This window comes from Pseudorca crassidens, chromosome 19, assembly GCF_039906515.1.
Source record: "Pseudorca crassidens isolate mPseCra1 chromosome 19, mPseCra1.hap1, whole genome shotgun sequence".
NCBI classification, from domain to species: Eukaryota; Metazoa; Chordata; class Mammalia; order Artiodactyla; family Delphinidae; genus Pseudorca; species Pseudorca crassidens.
Window position 1 is genome coordinate 64,060,271 of NC_090314.1, and position 12,875 is coordinate 64,073,145.

At 60.0% G+C, this 12,875-nt stretch overlaps 1 protein-coding gene across 1 annotated transcript in view; it reads left to right on the plus strand.

Moving 5' to 3' along the window:
• The window catches only part of CACNG4 (calcium voltage-gated channel auxiliary subunit gamma 4), a 56,481-nt gene that overhangs the window by 20,543 nt on the left and 23,063 nt on the right, over positions 1-12,875 (plus strand). The window lies entirely within an intron of this gene.

Genomic DNA, 12,875 nt, shown 5'->3' on the forward strand with positions numbered 1-12,875 from the left:
CCACCCGGCACGGCACCGGGGCCCTCGTCTCCCGTCGCCTCCGTGATTCGTTTGGCCCCTGCAGCTGTCGGGCAGCGGCAGACAGCTCACGGTCTCCACTGCTCTTCAGAGGGTCCCCAGCGACATGGGACCTCATGGGACGCCTCACGGCTCCAGGACAGAGTGTCCTACAAAGGCCTGGGTGGAAGCTCCCCACTTCTGGGTCTATCACGTGAAAGGCACTGAAGAGGCAGGAGAGGAAAGAGAACAGGAGGATGCCGAGGGACTTACACTCCCAGCATCTTTAGCACTGGGGTGCGGTATGAGTTGAATTGTGTCCCCAGAAAGAGAGATTGAAGTCCTAACCCTGGTAGCTGTAAATGAGGCCTTATTTGGAAACAGGGTCCTTTCGGATGTGCTCAGGTTAAGATGAGGTCATAACCAGGATGGGCTAGAGTGCCACAGACTGGATCCTTAGAGGAAGAGGAGGGACACACAGAGGGAGAAGGCCCGAGGAGACGGAGGCAGAGCTGGGAGTGATGCACCTCAAGCCATGGGGCACCGAAGACGGCTAGCAAACGCAGGAAGCTGGGGAAGGGCGTGGCGCAGATTCTTCCTGGGTTTTTCAGAGAGGGCAGGGCCCCCGCCAACACTCTGATCTTGGATTTGTAGCCTGGTAAGGGAAGAGAAGACGTTTCTGTTGTTTTAATTCCGGTTTGTGGTGCTTTGTTACGCAGCCCTAGAGAGCGAATACAGGGAAGTTAGTTCAACCGTGCAAATGGCTACCCGATTAAGCAGCCTCCCAGAGTGTTGCCCAGGTCACTCTCCAGGAGTGGGAACCTTGAACAAAAGGGACGCAGTCTCGTGAGCAATGGCGTGTTGAGAACTCGCGCTGCGGGCTGAGAAGGGATATGGGTCGTCTCGCTGAACTTTCCCACCAGCCCTGCGATGTAGGTACCAGTATTATCCCGTTGACAGTTGAGGAAACTGAGTCTCAGAGAGACGAAATACTTCTCCCAAGGCAACAGGAATATTTTTATTCCTTTCTGGCTCTGTGGCTATCTTGAAGGCTGGACTGGGCAAAGTGGACTTGTTTGCTTGAGAGAGATGTTTGTTTCCTGTGCCTCTTAACAAGTTACCGCGAGCTTAGTGACTTAAAGCAACAGGTGGATTGTCTCACAGTGGCCCCGGGCCGGGAGTGTGCACCGGCTTGGCTGGAGCCTCTGCTCCGGTGCCCCAAGGTTGTCGTCAGGGTGTCTGCGGGCTGCGTCCCTTCCTGGGCCGGGCTCCTCTCCCCAGCTCACTGGTTGCTGGCAGAATTCGTTTCTTGTGGCTGCATGACGGAGGCCCCGTTCTCTTGCTAGCCATCAGCTAGGGGCCTCTCGCCTCCTACGGGTGCCCAGAGCTCGTTGTCACACGGCCCCCTGGCAGCTCACAAGCTGAGCGTCTGCTTCCTTCCAGGCCACCAGGAGTGTCCCCCTGACTTCCCTCCCCTCCAGCCTGCCCGAGTGGAGCCTTACGTAACACAACCCAATCACCCTGTTCACAGAGGCCGCCCACACTTGAGGGGAGCACACCAAGGGGTGGGGTTCTGGGAACTATGTTAGGATTCTGCCTACCAAGCTCAGATGAACTTGACTTGGAGACCAAGACGAACTTGAGCCCTGGCTCTGTCCCTGACTTGGGGTGTGACCTTGGAGAATTTTCCCCACACCCTTTAAGTCTGACTCTCCTTGTTTACAACAGCGGGATGACAATACTAGACTCCAGGGGGTGTCATGAGGATGAGATCAGTGAAACCATCAAGCACTGGAAGTTGCTAGGAGCTCGGCAGCTCCCTCCCCTCCCTTTGCAAGGGTGTCTCCGTCACAAAGGAAAACATGGGCCGGGCAGAGCACGTGGAAGGCACCTGGCCCCAGAGCCAGAAGGCCTGGCTGGGCTCCAGCCTGATCTCAGGCCTGAGTGTCTCTGAGTTTCTGCTGCCCCTTCCCCTGCTCCCAGACAGTAAGACTCACTGCAGCTTTGTCTGGAAAAGTGAGGCTGAAATGAGATCCCGGAACAGAACAGACACATTGGAAAGGCTTTCCTCCCTGTGCAGTGTGCAGCCTGGTTCCCCTCTTCCCAGAGGCCTGACCCCACAGGGGGACGGGCGCTGTCCCCTCCAGGCGCCGAGCCAGGCAGTGGCAGCGGGGAGGTGGTGGCAGGTGTCTTTCCTCCTGCGTGATCACTCGTTGTGCATTTGCCTGACGTAGAGACCACCGGTCTAGTGGGGGCTTCCTGAACAGGTGACAGCTGGGAGGGGGCAGTGGTGTTTGCATTGCTTTCTCTCAACAAGATCAGCGCGAAGTGGGCTTACCCTGAGGCTTCAGAAGCCAAAGCTTCGGTCCTCCCTTGCAGGGCCCCCCCCCAAGTCCCGGATTCTGTGTATTTGTAATTGTGTGTCCGGTCCTCCCTTGCAGGGCCCCCCCAGTCTCGGATTCTGTGTATTTGGAATTGTGTGTCCGGTCCTCCCTTGCAGGGCCCCCCCAGTCCCGGATTCTGTGTATTTGGAATTGTGTGTTCTTTTTCTTTAAGAGGGCCTGTCTAATTACACAAACTTCAGGTCCCAACGAAATCTGGTTCTGTCTCAGTTGGGCCATAGTGGAAACGTGACCCACGCAGGACCCTCCGGAAGACGGGGTCCTTGTCTGTGGAGACACCAGGAGGCCTTTTATGAAAGAAGGTTCAGGGGTCCGGAAAGTTACATGCGCCCCGCTGGGCAGAGCCCGCTGTCCCCCAGGAGGTCTTCCTAAATCCAGTTACACGGGGACAGGGATGGGGGCTTGTGGCACTGAAACAGGGCCGGGCTCTCTGGATGGAATCGGGGGTGCTCCTGGCCGAAGCCAGCCTGCTGGCCCTGTAACCTCACTGCCCCCAGACCCCAGGCCAGGTAGGGTCTCCCAGCAAGGACTGTGGGTCTTCCCTCTCCTTTCTCTGTTCTCTGGCTCCCCAGACATCTGGAAAGCATGCTGGCTGACCTTTCCGGCCGCAGCCGCAGTCCTGACCCCATCAGCAAACGGAGCCCTCGGAACCTGGCTGCCTCTAACTTCCGCAGGGAGACCCCCGAGGGGATGCCCACCCCCGCGTCCAGCAGCCCCACGTGTCAGCAGCTGGCCTGGGGTCGCCGGCCCGGGTGTGGCCTGGTCAGGAGAGATCTCGCGCCGGCCTCACAGCCCAGAGGCTGCCTGGCTGGGTTCGTGGGGGCCGCACTGCACCGCTTCCGGGCTCGGCCTTTGCTGAGTGGTTTTCCATCATTTATTAATGAGCGTTGGCAGCAGCCTGTGAGTTAGGGCTCATGGCATTCGTGGCTCTGACAGGCTGGGCAGGCCAGGCCGCCTGCTCCCGGGGCCTTGTCATCTGCCCCGTCTGCTCCTGCCTGCAGGTCACGCCCGAAGTACCTGTCCGCGCAGAGCAAAGCGCATGCACGTGGAGAAGAAGGCAGCTTCTCTCTCCCGCTGGGGCTGGTCTGGGCCCTGGGCGGTGCACGCCTGTCCGTCCACCACCCCCGCGATGGTCGTCCAGCTGGAGTTTCCGGGCACCCACTCACCCATACACCTGTCCACACACAGGCAGCTGGGCACGTCCGGTCCGTCGAGGACAAAAGCCTTTTAAGGTTAGGGCTAACGTTACAAAGTGCTTTCCCTCTCGGGGCAGGCGCACGTGGAGAAGCCAGATCAGGCCCTGTGCGGATGTCCTCCCGTGCCTCACCTCATCCTCACCCACGGAGGCGGGGCCTGGGGTTATCCAGGCCGTTTGGGGCAGGAAAACAAGGCACAGAGGAGTTAAGCCACTTGCTGAGTACGAACACTAATAGACTCAGCTGACTGCCAAATTGGCTCCCCCAGTGGCCCGGTCCTGGTAAGCCCTGAGCTGGGCGTCATGTCAGTAGAAAGCACGCACCTTGGAACCAGATTTGACTTGAAGTCCTGGCTCTCTCCACTTGCTCTTCATAGCACTTCCTGGCGCCTCAGTCTCCTCCTCTGTAAAATGGGGACAGTAAGTAGAACAGCAGCGTGTCCAGGGCCGCACGCCCAGCTCTCGGCTTCCCTTCCTTCTCAGAGGCCGACAGGGGGCGGAGGGTGAGTGAAGAAGTGGTATTTCCAGGATGGGGGGTGGTGAGGAATGGGGGAGTCGGGGCATCGATACAAGGGGGGCGGGAATAGTCCCCCCCCCCACCGCCCCCGCCAGATTATCCGGAGATTCATGGCCTCGTGAGCGCCGGTGGCAAGAGCGACTTTGCAAAGTACCTTAGGCTCCATCTAACATCTTTATTTCTCTTTAACAAATTTCCCCTGAGGCCGATTTCAAATCAGGTTTATTCTGGTATCTAAAGGTATAAAGCCCGTAACTCAGAGGCATTAGATCTAAAACATTCAGGCCTCCACGGCTGTGCCGCCCTGGGTTGAGGCGCCTGAATGAGCTTCATTTTCCGGCTGTTACTTGAAGCCTGGGAGTGGGTGTTGCGGGCGTCTGTCCACAGACAGGAGCGGTCTTGCCAGGCGCCGAGGGATGTGCTGTTCCTGCTTCTGGATCCGGGTCTCAACGGGGCGGGGGGGCGGGGGGGGCGGTAAACGGCTCCCTGAGTGACCCGCGCCCTGCCATCCCGGGGCGGCTTCTCACGGTGCCGGCTGAGAAAGGGGAGGCATGGGGACGGCAGGGTGGGAGGACCAGACCCTTCCAGACCTGCCAGGGTCGGGATTTGAGTCCACGCCTCTCCGTGGGGGCCAGTGTTTCTTCTGAAACATCAAGACTCTAGGATTTAGGACAGTGTGTGTTGTGTTGAAAATGGGATCCAGATAGACCTCGGAGTTTTTCCTTTTTCCTGCAGCTCTCACTTCAACCTTTGGTTTTGGAGTGGATTAAAATGGAGCTTGTCTGACAGCCGGTCATGCTGGATCCCAGCTGTGGTTCTCAGAGGACGGATCTCCAGGGATCCTCCTCTAGAACAGTCGTGCGGATCTCCAGGGATCCTCCTCTAGAACAGTCGTATCCATCATGTTACCCTGGGCTCGCGCTTCCTGCGGTGAAGTCTCGGCCCAGGAGGGTCGATGACAGCAGCGCTTTCACTGGCGTCTCATGAGCAGACACTGCACACGTCCCCCCACTGCTTCTCAGGACTTGTTATGGGGCATTCTGGGGGCTTCGCTGGAGGGGAAGACAGAAGGCAGTGCAGCATGGGTGCTCTCTCCACCTTCCCACGTTGACCTGGAACCAGGGGGGCAGGAGAGAGCAGTGCTCCCCGAGTTCTCCAGCCCCATGGAAGACCCTTTTGGCGGCAGAAGTTCAGTGCCATTTCGCAGACATGAATCAGGCACCTGGGAGCTGATTCAGGCACCAGGAGCTGGAGGTTCAAAGACAGATAAGTCTCAGACCTTCTGGCCTTCTGGCTCGGGGGAGACACAATTTCAATACAATGCAGAAAACAGCAGTGATAGGGGAGTGCGCAGAGCATTATGGCTGCACAAAAGGGAAGGGAAGCAGGTCCAGGAGGGCTTCTGGGAAGGGGCGGCGCTGGCTCTGATGACCTGGGGAGTGTACAAGGTGGAAGGGGGGATGGGGGGAGACTCCAGGCCAGGGAGAGCCGGAAGCGGAGCAGGGCTCGACGGAGCGTGACGGGAACGAGGACCCCTGTGCAGTTGCCGGAGGGTGCGGCCAGCAGGGGACGCAGGGCCCAGAGGCAGCTGCCCAAGGTGGCGGCCGTGCCCGAACCCCATCCCAGGGGCGCCGAAAGTCGCCGACAGCGCTGGGGCCAGAGTCCCCGTGGCAGGAAGTTTCGAGGGAAGCTGTACAAGGGTGCCCGTTAGGGGGGGCGTGGGGGTGCAGGCGGGGAGGCATCTTCGGAGGTGAAACTGCTGTAAGACTGGCTGACGGATGAAACGCAGGCAGGGAGAAGGAGGGGCCCCCCAGCGGGCGGGGGCAGGAAGACGGGGAGGACGAGGGTCACCCAGGGCAGGGCGATGGTCTGGCACGAGCCAGGCCGGGTCTGGTCCCTGTTGGACGTCTGGGTGGCAGTGTCCACCTGCTGCTGCAGGCTGGGTCTGAAGTTCGAGAAGCTGTGGATGGATGGGGGACCAGAGCCCCCAGAGCGGTGGAAGGTCGCCTGGGGCCTGTGAGCATGGGAAGTGAGGGCAGCAGAGAAACTCCAGCCGCCACCCCCAAGGGAGGAGCCCGAGAAAGAGCCCGAGAAGGACCATCTGGAGGAAGTCAAGAGAGCGCGGGAGAGGGGGGCCACGGAGGCCAGGAAGGGAGCCGCATCCGGGAGGAGCCGCCAGGGTCAGGGGTGTTGAGCCCCACCCCTGACTGGTCAGGGCCCAGGACACTCGAGGGCTCCTCTGGACAGAGTGTCCCGGGGGGCGGGGTGCTCGTCCATCCCGAGGCCCCTGCGTTGGGCGTCCCCAGGGTCAGGTCTCAGAGGCACGTTTCCGTGCTTTCCTGAGCCCCGATGGGTTCTGGTCCTTCCGGTCTGTGCCTCCTGAGGGTCCCCCCAGGCAGGCAGCTCCTTTCCAGCAGCAGCATGGGCTGGGCTCACCTGGGGCCCGGCCTGGGGACCCACCCGGTCCCCTCTGTGCGTCCTGCTCCAAGTCTCCAGATCCCTTTCGTTTGCATCCTTTTCCCCCTGGGGCTTTGCTTCCCCCAGGACCCTCCTGCACACATTCCCAAGAGACACACCCATCACCTCGGTCCACTTGGTGCCTGCCTGAAACGGAAGCCAGTGAGAGGCAGCCCTCCTGCGATGGCCCGGGGCCGGCTGCGCCTCCCTCAGCCCCTGCCGGTCCAGCTGGTGCCTGTGTGTAAGTATTATCTAACACCGCGGTCCCCAACCTTTTTTGGCACCAGGGACCGGTTTCATGGAAGACAGTTTTTCCACGGACTGGGGCGGGGGATGGTTTTGATATGAGTCTGCAAGCAATTGGTATATGGTCTCTGTGCAGTCAAACCTCTCTGCTAATGAGAATCCCTCCCCAGCGCTAGCATCACTGCCTCAGCTCCACCTCGGAGCACCAGGCATCAGATTCTCACAAGGAGCGCGCAACCTAGATCCCTCGCGTGCGCGGTTCACAGTAGGGTTCGCGCTCCTGCGAGAATCCAATGCCGCCGCTGATCTCACAGGAGGCGGAGCTCAGGCGGTAACGCGAGCGAAGGGGAGCGGCGGTGAATGGAGATGAAGCTTCGCTCACTCGCCCGCCGCTCACCTCCTGCTGTGCGGCCCGGGTCCTAACAGGCCGCGGACCGGTACTGGGGGGTTGGGGACCCCTGATATAAAGTGTGTGTGGATGGCGGTAGGGCTGAGTGGTTTCAGGACTTGAGGGATGGCTGCCTGCGTCCTAATGCCAGCTCTGGGCAGCACTGGGCAAGTCACTTAACCTCTTGGGGCCTCAGTTTTTTCATCTGTAAAATGGAGTCGATGATAATCGCAGCCCCCACAGCAGAGGGTTGTAGCGAGGACTAAGCTACTGGGGCTGGTGGTAGTTGTCCTGGTAACGGGGGTAGTTAGCATGGGAGCAGCTGCTTGACCCCCGAGGGTCCCCTCTGCAGACTTCTGTCCCGTGTCAAAACCAGAGCACCTGCAAACTGTTAGGCTGGGGGAGGCTCCAGGTTCAGGCTGTCTGACAGGGCGCCCTCTGGGGAGCAGGGCTTTCCGTAGATGATGTAGGGAGAGGGCCGCCCCCGCCCCCCGACTTTCAGTGGGCCTGGGACGGAGTGGTGAGTAATAGATTGAGAAGCCCCTGGAGATGAGATAGAATTGAGTTATGTCCAAACACTGACTGCTTCCTAATGAGGCGACGGCTGGGACTGCTCCCCAGCCTGACCCCGGGCTCCCTCTGAGCAGAATCCCGCTGCATTCCCAGCCTCTCCTCCTTTTCTTCGGGTCTCTCGACAGCATTTCTCTTGCTGCACTACGGCTTCCTGTTAACTTGTATCCTCCGCATCAATGGACTGCTTGACTCACACAATTGTTCCGCTCTGTTTCTGGGGCTTTCTGTGTCATCCTGCCGCTCCCAGCCGGCCTGTACCTGCTGTGTCCTGGCCCACCAGCGCCCCACGCCAGCCCTGCTGGGCCCTGGAGGGAGGGAAGCTGGCTTTCACAGTTAGTTTACTTTCATGCAAGCAAAAGCCCCAGGCCTCAGCTCCAAGCCTCCAGGAGGAATGGGAGGGAAGGTGAGCGGTGCCTGGGAATGAAAGGGCCTGGGGCCGGGGCGGGGCACCTGCTCTGGAAACCGAGACTGCAACAGAGACAGGGTGTGGGCGTGGCCTCTGGGACCCGCTGGGAGGGGCACAGGACAAGTGAGGGCTGGTGGCCAAGTCCTCCAGGCCCTGAGTCTGGACACAGCCCGGGGGGAAGGGGTCACAGCAGCCTGGGAAGGCCACTGCGAGAGGGCGCCAGTGTCCCTGAGCCAAGGCTGCTTTCCCCGGGGGGCGGGGGGGTGTGTGACTCTGAAGATGGGCGGGGCATCCCCCCTCTCTGCCCCAGACCAGCGGGTAACCTCGAGTGAGACTTTGTCCCAGAGCCTGGATTCCAGCTGCTTCCCTGTCCCCCTTCCTGGGGAGGGACAGACCTTCTGAGGATCCCACCTGATGGCTGGTCTAACACTCCCCAAGTCTCCCTCTGACCCCAAGGACCCGCCGCCTCCCATCTCTTCCCCGGCCTCCGCCTCCAGGCACCGCTTGGCCTCCTCTTACCTCCTCAGACGCACCCCGACCTCCTGACCTCTCGCCTCTGGGCCTTGGCAGTGCCGTTCCCTCTGCCTGGAGCGTCCACGCTGCCTTCGCGGTGTCAACTCCAGCTCACCCTTCAGGGCTCAGCTCGAGTGCCAGCTCCTTGGGCAGCTTTCCTGACCCCGTTACAGGCTTCCCAGCACACTGGTGCCAAGTCAGGGAATCTGGCCGACGCCCCGCCGTAGCCCAGCTCCGCCGGGGGCCTGGCACGTGCAGGCCCCAGAGCGGGGGTGCAGAGTTGAATTGAGGGGGGCTGGGGGGCTGGGCATCCACAGCTGCTCTGCCCGCATCGGGGGTCCTCGTGGGGGGGCGGGAATGGGATGGACATGCTCCCTCTGGCTCCAAAGAGAACGGAAGGAACAGGGTCCAAAATCATGACGCCTTACCTGGGAAGCCGCCGACAGTGGACCGGGCACAGGCCGGACGGTGGGCGCTCTGGGGGTTGGCGACAAAGGGACGGGCGCTGGGTGTGGCTCATCAGCCCAGGTACTGCGAGTCCGGTCTAAGCCCATGACTCGGTGTCTCCTGACCAAGTGCCCCGGCAGCCCCATTCCAGCAGGTGAGGGAAGATTTGAACCTGGCACTCTGGACTGCATGTGCCGGTCTTGAAAACTGGGTTTGAACCCAGTCTCTGACTGCCCAGGAGGAGCTCTTCGCAACCTGGGGAGACTCAGGAAGCGGATATGCACCCCCTGCAGCCCCCAGCCCCGCCCAGCCTGTCAGAAAATGCCGGTGGTCGGCAGGTGTGTGCCTTCAGGACATGGCGCTGGGGCCCCGGTTCCGGAGTCAGCCCAGGGCAGGTGAGAATCCGGCTCAGCTGCTTGGGGCTGTGCTACCTCGGGGAAGTTACCTGCTCTCTCAGAGCCTCAGCTTCCTAGTGTGTAAAATAGGTTCCTAGCAGCTCCTATTTCATGGGTTATTTTGAGGCGTAAATGAGAAAATGGAAAGAGCTTAGCACAGTGCTTAGCAGGGAGTCGGTGCCCAGGGGAAGCCAGCCCTTGTCTGTCGGTCCATTGGCCACGGGCCTAGGGGGCAGCAGTCATCTTGCTGGGCCTTCTAAGGGTCGGGGGGCTTTGCACATTCTGAGCTGCAACGTCAGGGGCATGTGAGGACAAAGAAGAGAACTGGCCTGCTCCCCTGTGATAGGACCAGCTGCCTCTTTGTCCCTAGAGCAGGGCTGATTATCATAATAACAGCTTACATGTTGTCCCAGGCACGGTGACATTTACAGACTGCATTAACTTGTTTAATCTGCCAAACAGCCCTCTGAAGTTTTTCCCGTCGATGATCCCCATTTCACAGATGGGGAAAACGAGGCACGGAGAGATTAATTAGGACCCAAGATTACACAGCTAGCAGGTGACGTCAGAGCCAGGACTCAGCCCAGCGGAATGACTTCAGAACCTACCGTCTCCATGGTATCTAGCCTTGGGATGATCGAAAGGTATCGTCTCGACTCGTGGCCCCTGCATGGGACCCTGCATTGAGAAGACTTGAGACCGTGATTAAGGAGAAAACTACCGTTATGGATCAGCAGTGCCTGCCGTGGGCTTGGGGAGGGAGGATTCAGCCCTGTGCCGGCCACCCGCACATCATGAACCACAGCACTACCGACGTTTTGGGCGGCATCGTCCCTTGTTGGCTGGGGCGGCCGTCCTGTGTGCACTGTGGGGTGTTGAGCAGCGCCCCTGGCCTCCACCCACTCGTGGCCAGTAGCACCAGTCCTCCCTCCCCGCTAAGTTCTGACAATCAAAACTGTCTCTAGACATTGTCTCCTGAAAGGCAAAGTCTTCCCTGGTTGTGAGCCCTTGCACCAGAGCAGGCAGTGGGGGCTATGGGCATTGAACTTGGAGTCCAGAGACCAGGGCTCTAGGCTTGACTGGCACCAACCAGCCTGTCGCCATAGAAGCGGCCCTTCGTCTCTGCAAGCATCAGGTTCTTTATGTGTAAAGTGAACAAGGTGAAGTAGATGGTCCCAAGGGTTCCTTCCAGAAGTTTATAATTCCACACTGTGATTCTCCTTCCCTCACCCAAGCCCTTCAGTTAAAACTCTCAGGTTATTGGAACGTAACTTTCCAGAGCTCCACAGAGCCAAACCCGCAGAAAAGCCTGCAACCTGCAGCGAGCTGCTCTGCCCCTCGGAGCTTCGTATTTGCTCATTAAGGGGAAGAAACAAGAAGAAAAAACCCTGAACCTTGGTACTGAGATGTCATCCAAGCGGACTCAAGTAGAAAAACCCCAGAGACAATAAGCGCACACCCGTCTCCCTGTGTTAGGAGGGAGGCCGACCTCTCGGGGAAGTCTCCCCGGCTCCATTCAGTTAGGAAGCTCGGCAGGAGGCCTGGAAAATCCTGGCAGCCCCGGAGCGAAGGGTTGAAGGAGGCATGAGGCTGGAGAGTGAGACAAGGGACACGGATGGTGAGGGAGGGAGGCCGGGGTCCCGCCTGCGGCCGAGCGCCAGGGAGCTGGGCTGTGAGGTGGGGCTCTGGGGTCCTCACAGCAGGCGTTCCTTGAAAAAGCAGAACGTATGTGGGAGGAGACTTGGGTCGAGGGCTTGGTTCGTGGACCACCAGCAGGTAGGAAGGCTCTGTTTTATAGAGATGGAGGAGAAGCCACCACGAATGGGAACGTTGTCCGTGCTGGTCACACATTCTCCCCTTATTCCTCAAGGCAATGGCGCCAGGTCTGTGGGGATCCCACTTCACAGACGAGGAGGAAGGAAACGACCAACTGACCGGCCCAGCGAGCGTTTTCCCAGGCGACGGTGATCTCAACAGGCTGAAGTTCACAGGCCACGTGCTTCCACGTGGGAACCCGAGGGCTGACGCGGCATTGCTGTCCCCCGGCATCCTCTACCCTCCCTCCCCGGGGTTGCGTGGTCGCCCAGAGACCTGCAGTCATTTTCACGTCTCGTAAAAACATCACAGACCTGCCCTGAGGGATGAAGTATGACCTGGGCCCGCGAGCACTGGGCTGGAATCTCTGATGACGGTGTGGCTTGTTGTGGGTCAAGCTCTCCTTCCGGCAAAAAACCAACTTCTTCTGACTTAATCCCAAAGGAAGACTTTACTGGGAGTGTGTGGAGGGTCCCAAGGGATTAAACGAGATTAACAGCCAGACTGAAAAGGGGAGAATCTTCCGTAGCTGGCCTCGTGCACCACCAAGAACTCCCCATTCGTGAGCACCCCAAAGTCTCTTTGCCCTTGGGTCTCTCTGCTTCTGACCCAAAATCCAAACCCCCGAGAGTACATCTGACTGGTCCAGCTCGGGCTGGGTGTGTGCCCAGGATCCCTGGGGCAGGGCCATGCGATGCAGCCTCTGGTAGGTGCGGGGGGCACTCTGTGAGAGACCCATTCCCAGAGCAAGGGGCTCCACGGGCATACCCCAGGATGGGCTGAGCGCCAGGCCATGGCCTGCCCTTCTCTCCCCATCTCCTGCCCCAGCCCACCTGTCTCAGCACAAGATCCGTAGAGCCTAGGACCTCGGGAGATGCCTCTGTTTACCAGACTGTGATCTCTAGGTTCCAGGTTTAAAGAGGCGGAATTTGGGGGCGGAAATCGTCTCTGTGTGAACCCCACCGCCTGGGGGCGCGAGCTTGCACCACAGAGCCCAGTCCCCTGGTGGACACTAAGCCGGGGTCCAGCCCCGCTGAAACGGGCGCCATGTCGGTCGTGTTGCCGATGACAAGGCTGGCGTCTCTCCCAAACCCTCCGCCAGCCCCACTCCGACTGTCCCGTTGGGGGAAACGCCCTTTGGACCTAGTGGCTCTCCTAGACTGTTGGGGAAGCTAGGAAGGATCTTGGAGAGGGAGCCCCTGTGTGCCACCTGCTTACAGACGGGAGCTGAGGGTGGGCCCGGGCGTCTGCGGAATCCGTTCTCCCCTGCTGGGGCTGACACAGTGCAAGTTGAGACGTTCTCTCCTCGTGACTGACGGTGAGTGAGGGGTGAGGCGGGCTGACCCGAGGTCCCCCGGCCCACGCTCCTGCCTGCGCGGGTCCTGAGGCTGCCACGGTCGGTCTGGCAGCTGCAGGAAGCTGCCGGCTCTGAGCCAAAGTCTACATGTGTCCCTCCTCCCAGGCACGGCAACGCGAGGGGGGCGATGAAGGGAGCGCTTGTTAATCCCGGGGGGAGCTGAGCCT